Source organism: Mandrillus leucophaeus, unplaced genomic scaffold, assembly GCF_000951045.1.
Source record: "Mandrillus leucophaeus isolate KB7577 unplaced genomic scaffold, Mleu.le_1.0 Scaffold768, whole genome shotgun sequence".
In the NCBI taxonomy this organism is placed as follows: domain Eukaryota; kingdom Metazoa; phylum Chordata; class Mammalia; order Primates; family Cercopithecidae; genus Mandrillus; species Mandrillus leucophaeus.
In genome coordinates, this window is record NW_012108341.1 from 620,918 (window position 1) to 631,813 (window position 10,896).

The window sequence follows — 10,896 nt, forward strand, 5'->3', positions numbered from 1 at the left end:
AAAGGGAAAAGACGCATGGAGCAAAGTAGAGAGGAAACAGGACAAGCTTCCAAGAGTCGTCTTCCAGTGAAGTCACACAGGATGTACTTAATTCCTCCGCAACGAGCTGTGACAACACATGTGAAATGCAGTTTGACAGGGAAGCTGGTTAGAAATTCAGTGCCCGGGTTTTTTATTGGGGGCTGGTCACATAGGCACCAGCTGCCTAGCACGTACTAAAATTCCAGAGTTCTAGGAAGAAAGCATAAATTGTATTGTTTGCACATGTAGTTTATGCATCACAAGTTATTCTTAGCAGTCAGGGTGGCGGAAACTGTCTTGAAAGCCAAGTTCCCAGATACCAGCCAATGGCCACCCTTGCAAGCAGGCCTTTCTAAAGCAGGCCTGCTGTATTAACTCTTTTCTGCACGCTTGTCCTGTCCCTCACCAAACTGTCTTTGCACAGAGTTCCCGGGGTCTTTCCTCTATCAGGTCCTCTAGCCCCTCAAGCAAATGCCACTTTATAAAGACTTGCCGCCTTGGTCTCTAGAGTCTCCCTGTCCTTGAAGAGACAAGTGGCCCAGCTCCTGAATATGTGGCTATTTTCCATAAAAATTCAGGAAGGTACCCCCATGGGCACAAAGACACTTGATGAGGGACCATTCTGGGACAGCCTCAGGCCACAGGATTCACATCCAGTCTGTCTTACTGGCAGCTGCTCTCACTAAGCCCTATCAACCCTCTATGGTTCTCATCTGAGGGAAGTGACTTCTAAGATGAGCCAGCGGCTGTCACAATTAGTCCATCACCCTTCCTCAGGATTCCTGCTGAATCCTGCCTGGAGGACACAGAGATTCTAACCATTAATTCCCTCTGTTGGTCTGTTCAGGCTGCTGTAACAAAATACCATAAACTGGGTAGCTTATAAACAATAGAAATTTATTTCTCACTGGTCTGGAGACTGGGAAATCCAAGATCAGGGCACCAGCAGATTTGGTGTCTGGTGAGGGTCGCTTTCTGGCTCATAGATGGTACCCGCCGGCTGTGCCCTTACACAGTGGGAGACGTAGCTAGCTCTCTGGGGTCTCTTTTATAAGTACAATAATGCAACCATGAGGGCTTTGTCTCATGCCCTAATCACTTTCCAGAGGCCCCCCTTACTAACACCTTCACCTTAAAGAATAGGATTTCAACATATGAATTTGGGGGGACATAAATATTCACACTCTAATATTCCCTTCTTTGGCTAGTAATCCTCTCCCTTCCTCCATTATAGTACTCAAGAGGAAGAGAAGAAGAAATTAGCTGCTTGTGCAACTGTCATTCCCTTGTCGGTGTTCTTGTGTGAAATGCCCATTCATCTGAGGAAGAAGAATCTGCTTCTATCTGTACCTATGAAACGTAACCAAACCAAGACACGTTGTCTCTTTTCAAGGCAAAGTTCCAATCCCTCATTACACCATGGTTTAAACTCCCTCCTCTGAATACTCACAGCCTTGGGAGCCCCTGCACTTTCAGTGTGCGTAGTTATACAGTGTCTTATGTCATGAGTTCACACTTTCTTGTCTCCTTCAAAGCTGGTTTATGCTACACATATTTTTGTTATGTATATATATATCTATCTTTATGTTTTATATAAATACATGTGTGTGTGTGTGTGTACGTGTATATATATACACACATATATATTTCTCTTACACCACCTGGCACCATAAGTTTGATTAAAAAGTATATTTCTTTTATGGTTTTATTCTCAAAAGACGAAATTCCTAAGAATTTTGTCAAGGTTTTATTTTTCTTTTGGTACATGGAACTCTTTCCGCAAGAATTTCCTCAGCTAAAGCATCAGCACGCTTAGCCTTACTGCTGGCATTTTGAACTCCTTAGATTCCAATCTATCATTTTACGTTGCTAATGATTTCTCTAAATCCAGATCCAACCAGGTGTCCTGGGAATCAGTGGAGCCACATCGCCTGTAGAATAAAATCTGTTAGCGGCTCAGGATGCAAAGCTCATAAGCCCAACTTGCTCTGCCCTGACGCACCTCAGACTCCAGGCTAACTCACTAACACTTTCACACATGAGCTGTTTTATACTTTCTCAGTTTTGCCCACACCATTTCCTTAGCTAGTAATGTTTTTGCCTATTTGGGTCCATCTGGTCAACTCCCACCCTCACTTTCAGGTTTAGCCCCGTGTGTTCTGTAACTACACCCCCTGAATCATCGCTGTGCACCCAGGCTGAGTTGTGCACACAACTCTAGGTCAGCACTAATCACACCATTCAGCACTGTAAAAACAAAACCAATACAAACCCAAACCTGGATCATATCTCTGACTAGTTTGTGGACTTCTTGAGAACAGAGCTGTATCTTAGTTGTCTTTATACCTTCAGAGTCTAGCACAGCAACTGGCACACACAGAGGCTCAGTAAATGCATAAATGAAATGCTGTCCTGAGAATGAAAGCAAATGTGGAAAACTAGTCTAAATTTTCTAAGTATTTTCATATGCTTATAAGAAATTAAGATATGAATTTGAAGAATATGCAGCTATATTTTCTGAATGCCTTACATATCAGGGCCCGTTAAATAACTTAATAATAATATCAAAGTTTGAAACTTCTTATGCTTCTCTTTTGTCTTGCAATGAAAGCGTGATTCTGTTCTAACTATCACTCCCATTATTTGGTTGTATGGACCCTGCGGCAGAGACTACCGACTGTCCTCTAAGATTCTTTCTTTCTTTCCTCCACAATAAAATGATTGTTGCTGAGAATATGGTTGCCTATATATATTGTATTTCCCAGATACCCTTGCATTAGATGTGACCAAAGGATAGTTCTTAGCAGTGAAATATGAGCACAGGTGATATGATGTGTAGTACTTGCCTGTTGACTTCTTAAAACATCGCGGGATGCTTTTTCCATATCCACTTTCCCCTTCTGGATGGGTAGAACCGAGGTGACCCAGTGAGACAGTGAAAGTGACGACAAGGTCTGGGGATATGGGAAAACAGCTCTTTTGTAGGAACATGAGTCCCTGAGTGATCATGTAGAGTGGAGTTGTCTGCCAGCCTGGAATGCTCACTTCATGCTTTTATATACGATAGAAATTAATTTCTGTGTTTTTTAACGCCACTGAATGATGTTAGGCCTTTGGGCTACAGTGATCTAACCTTATCTTAACGAACACAGGCACTTTACCTTAACGGAGACGAAGTCACCTGGTCACTGAGACACTGCATTGAAGGCATGAAGGTGAAACAACCTGTCTACCATTTCCCTCACAGATCTTAGAAAAGGACATTCTCAAGCCACAACATCCGACACTCGATTAATTGTATTTACAAGACAGAGTTTCACATGCTTTTTCCGCTCCATTTTCTACCTTCACCTTCACCATGTACCTACCTACTCACAAATAAAAATAAAAATAAAAACCTACTCACAAATAAAGTTCACCTGAGGTGTTAATGCCAGTCCCAAATAGCATTTTTCTTACAACGTTAGTGGACATAATAGGAAAATCTGAGGATTCCACTCTCTAAGCAAAGGTAGGATCAGGGGTAGTGTTCAGGTAGGTTAGTGTTCAGATACTGGGACACTCTTGGCTCAGAATCACAGACCGTTGAGAAGGGTGTCTCATGAAGCCCATCACGGACACAAAAGGGACAGGACTGAATGTTCTTCAGGCCACACCCTATTATTTTCTTCTTTTTTTAAAATTATACTTTAAGTTCTAGGGTACATGTGCACAACGTGCAGGTTTGTTACATAGGTATACATGTGCCATGTTGGTTTGCTGCACTCATTAACTCGTCATTTACATTAGGTATTTCTCCTAATGCTATCCCTCCCCTTGCCCCTCACCCCACGACAGGCCTTGGGGTGTGATGTTCCCCGCCCTGTGTCCAAGTGTTCTCATTGTTCAATTCCCACCTATGAGGGAGAACATGCAGTGTTTGGTTTTCTGTCCTTGTGATAGTTTGCTGAGAATGATGGTTTCCAGCTTCATCCATGTCCCTGTAAAGGACATGAATTCATCCTTTTTTATGGCTGCATAGTATTCCATGGTGTATATGTGCCGCATTTTCTTAATCCAGTCTATCATTGATGGACATTTGGGTTGGTTCCAAGTCTTTGCTATTGTGAATGGTGCCACAATAAACATACGTGTACATGTGTCTTTATAGTAGCATGATTTATAATCTTTTGGGTATATACTCAGTAATGGGATTGCTGGGTCAAATGGTATTTCTAGTTCTAGATCCTTGAGGAATCACCACACTATCTTCCACAACGGTTGAACAGTGTAAAAGCTTTCCTTTTTCTCCACATACTCTCCAGCATCTGTTGTTTCCTGACTTTTTAATGATCGCCATTCTAACTGTTATGAGATGGTATCTCATTGTGGTTTTGATTTGCATTCCTCTGCTGGCCAGTGATTGATGAGGATTTTTTCATGTGTCTGTTGGCTGCATAAATGTCTTATTTTGAGAGTGTCTTTTTGTATCCTTTACCCACTTTTTGATGGTTTTTTTTTTTTCTTCTTCTTCTAAATTTGTTTAAGTTCTTTGTAGATTCTGGATATGAAATTAGCCTTTTGTCAGTTGGGTAGATTGCAAAAATTTTCTCCCATTCTGTAGGCTGCCTGTTCACTCTGATGGTAGTTTCTTTTGCTATGCAGAAGCTCTTTAGTTTAGTTAGATCCCACTTGTCAATTTTGACTTTTGTTGCCATTGCTTTTGGTGTTTTAGTCGTGAAGTCTTTGCCCATGCCTATGTCCTGAATGGTATTGCCTAGGTTTTCTTCTAGGGTTTTATGGTATTTTCTTAAATAGAATAATTATTATCAATTTAAAATAAATTTGTGGCAGGCTGCTATATATTTACCAAAATGATTTCTTAGCCTCCTCATCATAGTTCAATTATATTTTTGCAGCCTTTATCTCAGATGTGCCCACAAACCAAGTTTAGGCTGATGGAAAGTAAGAAGTGATATATGTCATTTTTGGACAAAGATTTAAGAAGTAGGTATATCTTCCCTGTGCTCCCTTTATACTTTAGCTGAATGAATAGAGAGAATGCTGAAGATCCAGAAGGGGATGCAGCCACAAGATGGAAGGAACTCATCCACCCATATGAATGATCATAAGGAAAACCATCTGCCAACCAGGAACATCTGACTGGGCTCTATCAAACACCAGGTTGTGATGCTTGTGTATTATAGCAGCTAACTTTACTCATCCTAATACAGGGTTTTTCTGGAAAACATAGCAAGGATTAATATTCTGCAAATAGGGAGGAAAAAACACTGTACCATTCATCACGTTACTAAGGCATTTAGACAGACTTACATACAGTAAAAACTCCCCTTTCAGATGCATATCTTAGGTTCCAAGGAAGGGTTAAAATGCTGTACCTTTTTTCATTTAATTTTTTAAAAAATTTTTGTGGGTACATAGTAGGTATATATATTTATGGGATACATGAGATATTCTGCTACAGGCACACAATGCATTATAATCACATCATGGAAAATTGGGTATCTATCCCCTCAAGCATTTATCCTTTGTGTTACAAACAATCCAATTATATTATTTTAGTTACTTTAAAAAGTACAGTTAAATTATTATTGACTATAGTCTCCATGTTGTGCTATCAAGTACTAGGTCTTATTCATTTTATTTGTTTGTGTACTCATTAACCATCCCCTCTCCCCTTCACCCCTCCAACCCCACCACACTATCCTTCCCAGCCTGTGGTAACCATCTTTCTATTCTCTACCTCCATGAGTACAATTGTTTTCCTTTTGGATCTCACAAACAAGTGAGAACAACATGTGAAGTTTGTCTTTCTGTGCCTGGCTTATGTCACTTAACATGACTTCCAGTTCCATCCATGTTGTTGTAAATGACAGGATCTCATTCTTTTTTTCTTTTTATGGCTGACTAGTACTTCATTGAGTATAAGGGCCACATTTTCTTTATTCATACATCTGCTGATGGACACTTAGGTTGCCTCCAAATCTTGGCTATTGTGAACAGTGCTAGAGCAAGCATAGGAGTGCAGATATCTCTTCAATATACTGATTTCCTTTCTTTTGAATATATACCTGACAATGAGATTGCTGGATCATACAGTAGCACTATTTTTGTTTGTGAGGAACCTCAAAACTTTTCTTCACAGTGGTTGTACTAATTTTATATCCCCACCATCAGTGTAGAAATGTTCCCTCTTCTCCACATCCTTCCCAGAATTTGTTGTTGCCAGGCTTTTGGATAAAAGCCATTTTAACTGGGGAGAGATGATATCTCATTGTAGTTTTGAGTTGCATTCCTATGATGAGCAATGATATTGAGCACCTCTTCATATGCCTGTTTGCCATTTGTAGGCCTTCTTTTGAGAAATGTTCATTCAACTTTTTGCCTATTTTTAAACAGTATTATTAGGTCTTTTTCCTACAAAGTAGTTTGAGCTGCTTATATATTCTGGTTATTAATCCCTTGTCAGATTGATAGTTTACAAATATTTTCTCCCATTCTGTGGGTTGTCTTTTCACTTTGATTGTTTCCTTTGCTGTGCAGAAGCTTTTTAACATGATGTGATCCCATTTGTCCATTTTTAATGCTTTGGTTGACTGTTCTTGCAGGATATTACTCAAGAAATCTCTTCTCAGTTTCATGTCTTGGAGAGTTCCCCAATGCTTTCTTTTAGTAGTTTCATAGTTTGAGGTCTTATATTCAAGTCTTTAATCCATTTTGATTTGATTTTTTTTGTATATGGGGAAAGATAAGGATCTAGTTTCATTATTCTGCATATGGATATCCAGCTTTCCCAGAACCATTTATTGAAGAGACTTCTCCCCAATCTTGGCACCTTTGTCAAAAATGAGTTCACTGTAAGTGTGTGGATTTGTTTTGGGGCTCTCTATTGTATCCTATTGGTCTATGTGTCTGTTTTTTATGCTAGTACTTGGCTTTTTTGGTTACTATAGATCTACAGCGTAATTTGAGGTCAGGTAATGTGATTCTTCCAGTTTTATTGTTTTTGCTCAGGATAACTTTGGCTATTCTGAGTCTTTTGTGATTCCACAAAAATTTTAGGATTATTTTTTCTATTTCTGTGAAGCATGTAATTGGTATTTTTATAGGGATTGCATTGAATCTGTAGATTGCTTTGGGTAGTGTGGGCATCTTAACAATATTGATTCTTCCAATCTATGAACATGGACTATTTTTCCATTTTTTGTGTCCTCTCCAATTTCTTTGTTTTTTCTTTTTAGTAGCACTATTATTTTATTATATACTTTATAAAAAACAAATGCTCAAAGACATACACCGCCCCCTCCTCACCTCCCATGGCCACTAGGGAGGGAGCTCATACCTTTCCTAATGTAGACCTGGCCATCTTATAAAGTAGACCACATTATCTGTTTCCATATATATCCGTAGATACTTTTCTCCCCTCAAATATTTATATCTCAACTAAAAAAAAAAAGGAGATGCAAAGAGTATATAAAGATAAATGAGATTTTCTTGCTGTTGTTATAGCACAAACACCAGATGACTACCAGGGGAGTAACAGTGGACAAAACAAAAACACAAACCCCACCTTCAGCGAGGAATAAAAGGTCTGTTACTTGCCTCAAGTAGCTGAATCACCTGCTGTAACTGGCACTTCCCTGACATTCATGGGTTTGTAGGGACATGGGCCAGGTGATTGCTTCTACGTGTTTCCAGAAGGCATATGTCTCCTACATGCTTTCTTAGTAACTAAAGATGTACTACAAGAGAACTCAGTATTTGGATTCTGCCCAGAGGTATTAAATGCACAAGGAAAAATTAGTTATGTCCAAGTAGCAAGCAATAATAGTTTTAAACCAACATGGTTAAATGTTTGATTTGCAGAAATCAAAATGTTTATTCACATAATTTTAAACTAAAGTTGAAGATAATAAATCTTCCGTGGTAATGATTTAAGTGCAAGTGATGCTTGGCTCTCTTTCACATTCATTTCTTTTCTTCAGAGTGAAGGCATATCAGTTATTCTTGAACAAGTCAATACAGCTCTGCAAAAGGGAGACACTGTTCCTTGCATGTTTTATTTCCATTTCAGACATTTCAATTAGATTCTTTCTAAATGCTGCCACTTTCTTCCGTTCGAAATTTATCAGTTCTTCTTTTGCAGATTTGGAAAGCTATTCAAATTTCTGGCAGCACTCCTGCTGGTGTGCCTCAGCCAACTTGATGTCTTTGCTCTTTAAACTGGGCCTTATCCAGAGCTTTGTTTGAGTTCTCATAGTCAATGAGGGTTTTGGTGCATCTATATAAGAGATCCTTAGCAGCCTCGATGTTGAGCATGTAGAATCGGGGGAGCTGTGTTAGCTTTAAATCTTCATTTGATGGGATTCGACCCTCTACTTTCCTAAGTTTTTCAAATAGCTCAGCAACCTTCAACACATACTTTTTGATGACTGTGGGCTCTTCTAAAGCCAGGCTATGTAAGCAGGCTGCAGTGTGAATACAGTCGTCGGCAACATTTTTATGAGATCTGGTCATTTTGTGAGATTTCACACAAGAATCTTTGATCCTATTGTAACAGTTAATAAGGAAGTTATTCTCTTGCTCAAAGAAGTCATCTACCTCCTTAACTCCAGTAAAAAGGACTGCATCAGCACTTTCACCACGCTTTCGAAGAAGCCACCAAACATCTCTTTAGTATTTTTCCACCTAACACTTAGATCCTGATCATATTCCAGGAAAACATGAAAGTTGCGATCTTTACTGAGAACAGGGTGAGAAGAAAGCCACTAAAGAAAGGCTTCATGGGAGGACACAGTCTTCTTAAAAACAGCGAGATACTCAGCTTGCAGTTTTTATTTCATCTTCGTAAATTCTTCTTTGGTCATAGACCCTTCATCTTCTCCCAGTTTCTGCATTTTATCTCAAGGACCATCGAAGTCAGGCTTCATAGGAGCAGGCGGAATCTGCAGCAGAGGCAGGAATTCATGAGCCTCTTGTCCCAGTAGCAATGTTTTCTAGTTGGTGCCTCATTCTACTCTTGCTGGTCCACAGGCGACAACCACTCCACTCCTATAGGGCTACTTAAAAGTCAACTCCTGTTTTTTCTTAACCTTCCTTGTTTCTTCTGGCCATTTAAAAGGAGATATCTTTCTGTATTCACTTTGATGGCAATCATTTGCCCAGTTTATCCATTACAGACAATCGTTCAGAGCACAACAGTGTCTATACTGCTTCAATGTTGCCCTAAAACTAGTGTAATGAATGCTAAACACCAATGATTAGCCATCAAGATTATGAAGTCTCCAGTATTCCAAAGGATTTTTTTCCTAATCCCAAAGCATAATCAAGGACTCTAATTTTGAATGAACAGAACATATCCAAATATAAGCTTCAGTACTAATTTTGTTTAATTATTAAGAAATCGTCATTTGGACAGATTCTTCAGTCTGTGTGGCAGGACAAAAAGGATGGAAATCTCCTTTAAAATCAGCTAAGTCTCTGTTCCTGCAGCTAAGAATTAAGGATCAAGGGCTGAAAACTGCCTCCTTGGCCCCTTTTTGGTTTTTGGGAGACAGAGTCTCACTCCGTCACCCAGGCTGGAGTGAAGTGGTGCAACCTCGGCTCACTGCAACTTCTGCCTCCCAAGTTCAAGGGATTCTCCTGCCTCAGCCTCCCCAGTAGCTGGGATACAGGTATGCGCTACCATGCCCGGCTAATTTTTTATATTTTTAGTGGAGACAATGTCTCATCATGTTGCCCAGACACGTCTTGAAATCCTGAGCTCAGGTAATCCACCCACCTCGGCCTCCCAAAGTTCTAGGATTACAGGCATGGCCTCCTTCAGCACTTTTGAGAAATCTTATCACATACTATTACCAATACTGCTGTTTCCTAGAAATCAATTCCACTGACATTGGGAAGAACATACCAGAGAAAAACCAAACCTAAAGGTAGATAAGACTAAAGTCATTATACTGTTTACACCACTTTACAGCATAAATAATGTAAGCCTGTATGCATTACCTCAAAGCTGTAATACTGTTCCTTCACATATTTTCCACTTAACCAACAGTTAGCAAATACTCTAGTAGGTAGACGAAATCAAAATTTTCACAATCCATTACAAAAAGTAGACATAAATCTCTTTAAACTAAATGAATAACAAGGCAGAAAGAACTAGCTTATTTGATTTTCTAAAACACTCACAATAAGCCCAGCATAGACCGTTCTTTCAAAAAGAGTGTTATGTAGTCACACACAGTCTTCTTGTTGCCTTGTAACAGAAAACTCTGGACTCTGAAATGTGGGTAGTGTGGTTTTTGTGTGCACCGTAAATTTGACCTTATCTCTTTCACTGAGCGCATCAGGTATGTCAATCTGAAGCGAGGGATCAACATTCACGTCCACAGATACAGATCTTGGCTTGCTACGGTCCTCCTCCTGCTGCTGCAGCAACTCAGGAACAGTGGCCATGGCGACACAGAACTCAAGCAGGGGCCGCCTGACCTTGCTCTGCTCCGGGAGGAGGCCACCGACTGCAGGGTGGCAACAGGGACTCAAAGCCAGGGACACTCTCCCAGCAAGTCACCTCTAGAGAAAGCCTCTTCAATTTCTTTTGTCAGTGTTTTATAGTTTTCATTGTGGAGATCTTTTGTTTCTTTAGTTAATTCCTAGTTGTTTGATTGTATTTGTAGCTATTGTAAATGGGATTACTTTCGTGATTTCTTTTTCAGATTGTTCACTGCTGGCATATAAAAATGCTACTGATTGAATATACATTCTTCTCAGCACCACATCGCACTTATTCCAAAATTGACCACATGGTTGGAAGTAAAGCACTCCTCAGCAAATGTAAAAGAACAGAAATTATAACAAACTGTCTCTCAGACCACA

At 39.8% G+C, this 10,896-nt stretch overlaps 1 protein-coding gene and 1 pseudogene across 4 annotated transcripts in view; both read right to left on the reverse strand.

Annotated features, from left to right (window-relative positions):
- The window catches only part of ANO4 (anoctamin 4), a 425,382-nt gene that overhangs the window by 51,535 nt on the left and 362,951 nt on the right, over positions 1-10,896 (reverse strand). The window lies entirely within an intron of this gene.
- Positions 7,256-10,500, reverse strand: LOC105529476 (annotated as a pseudogene). Its single transcript, XR_001004515.1, has 2 exons — positions 10,210-10,500; positions 7,256-8,966 (listed from the first exon to the last, which is right to left on the reverse strand). The product of XR_001004515.1 is annotated as a sorting nexin-5-like (transcript).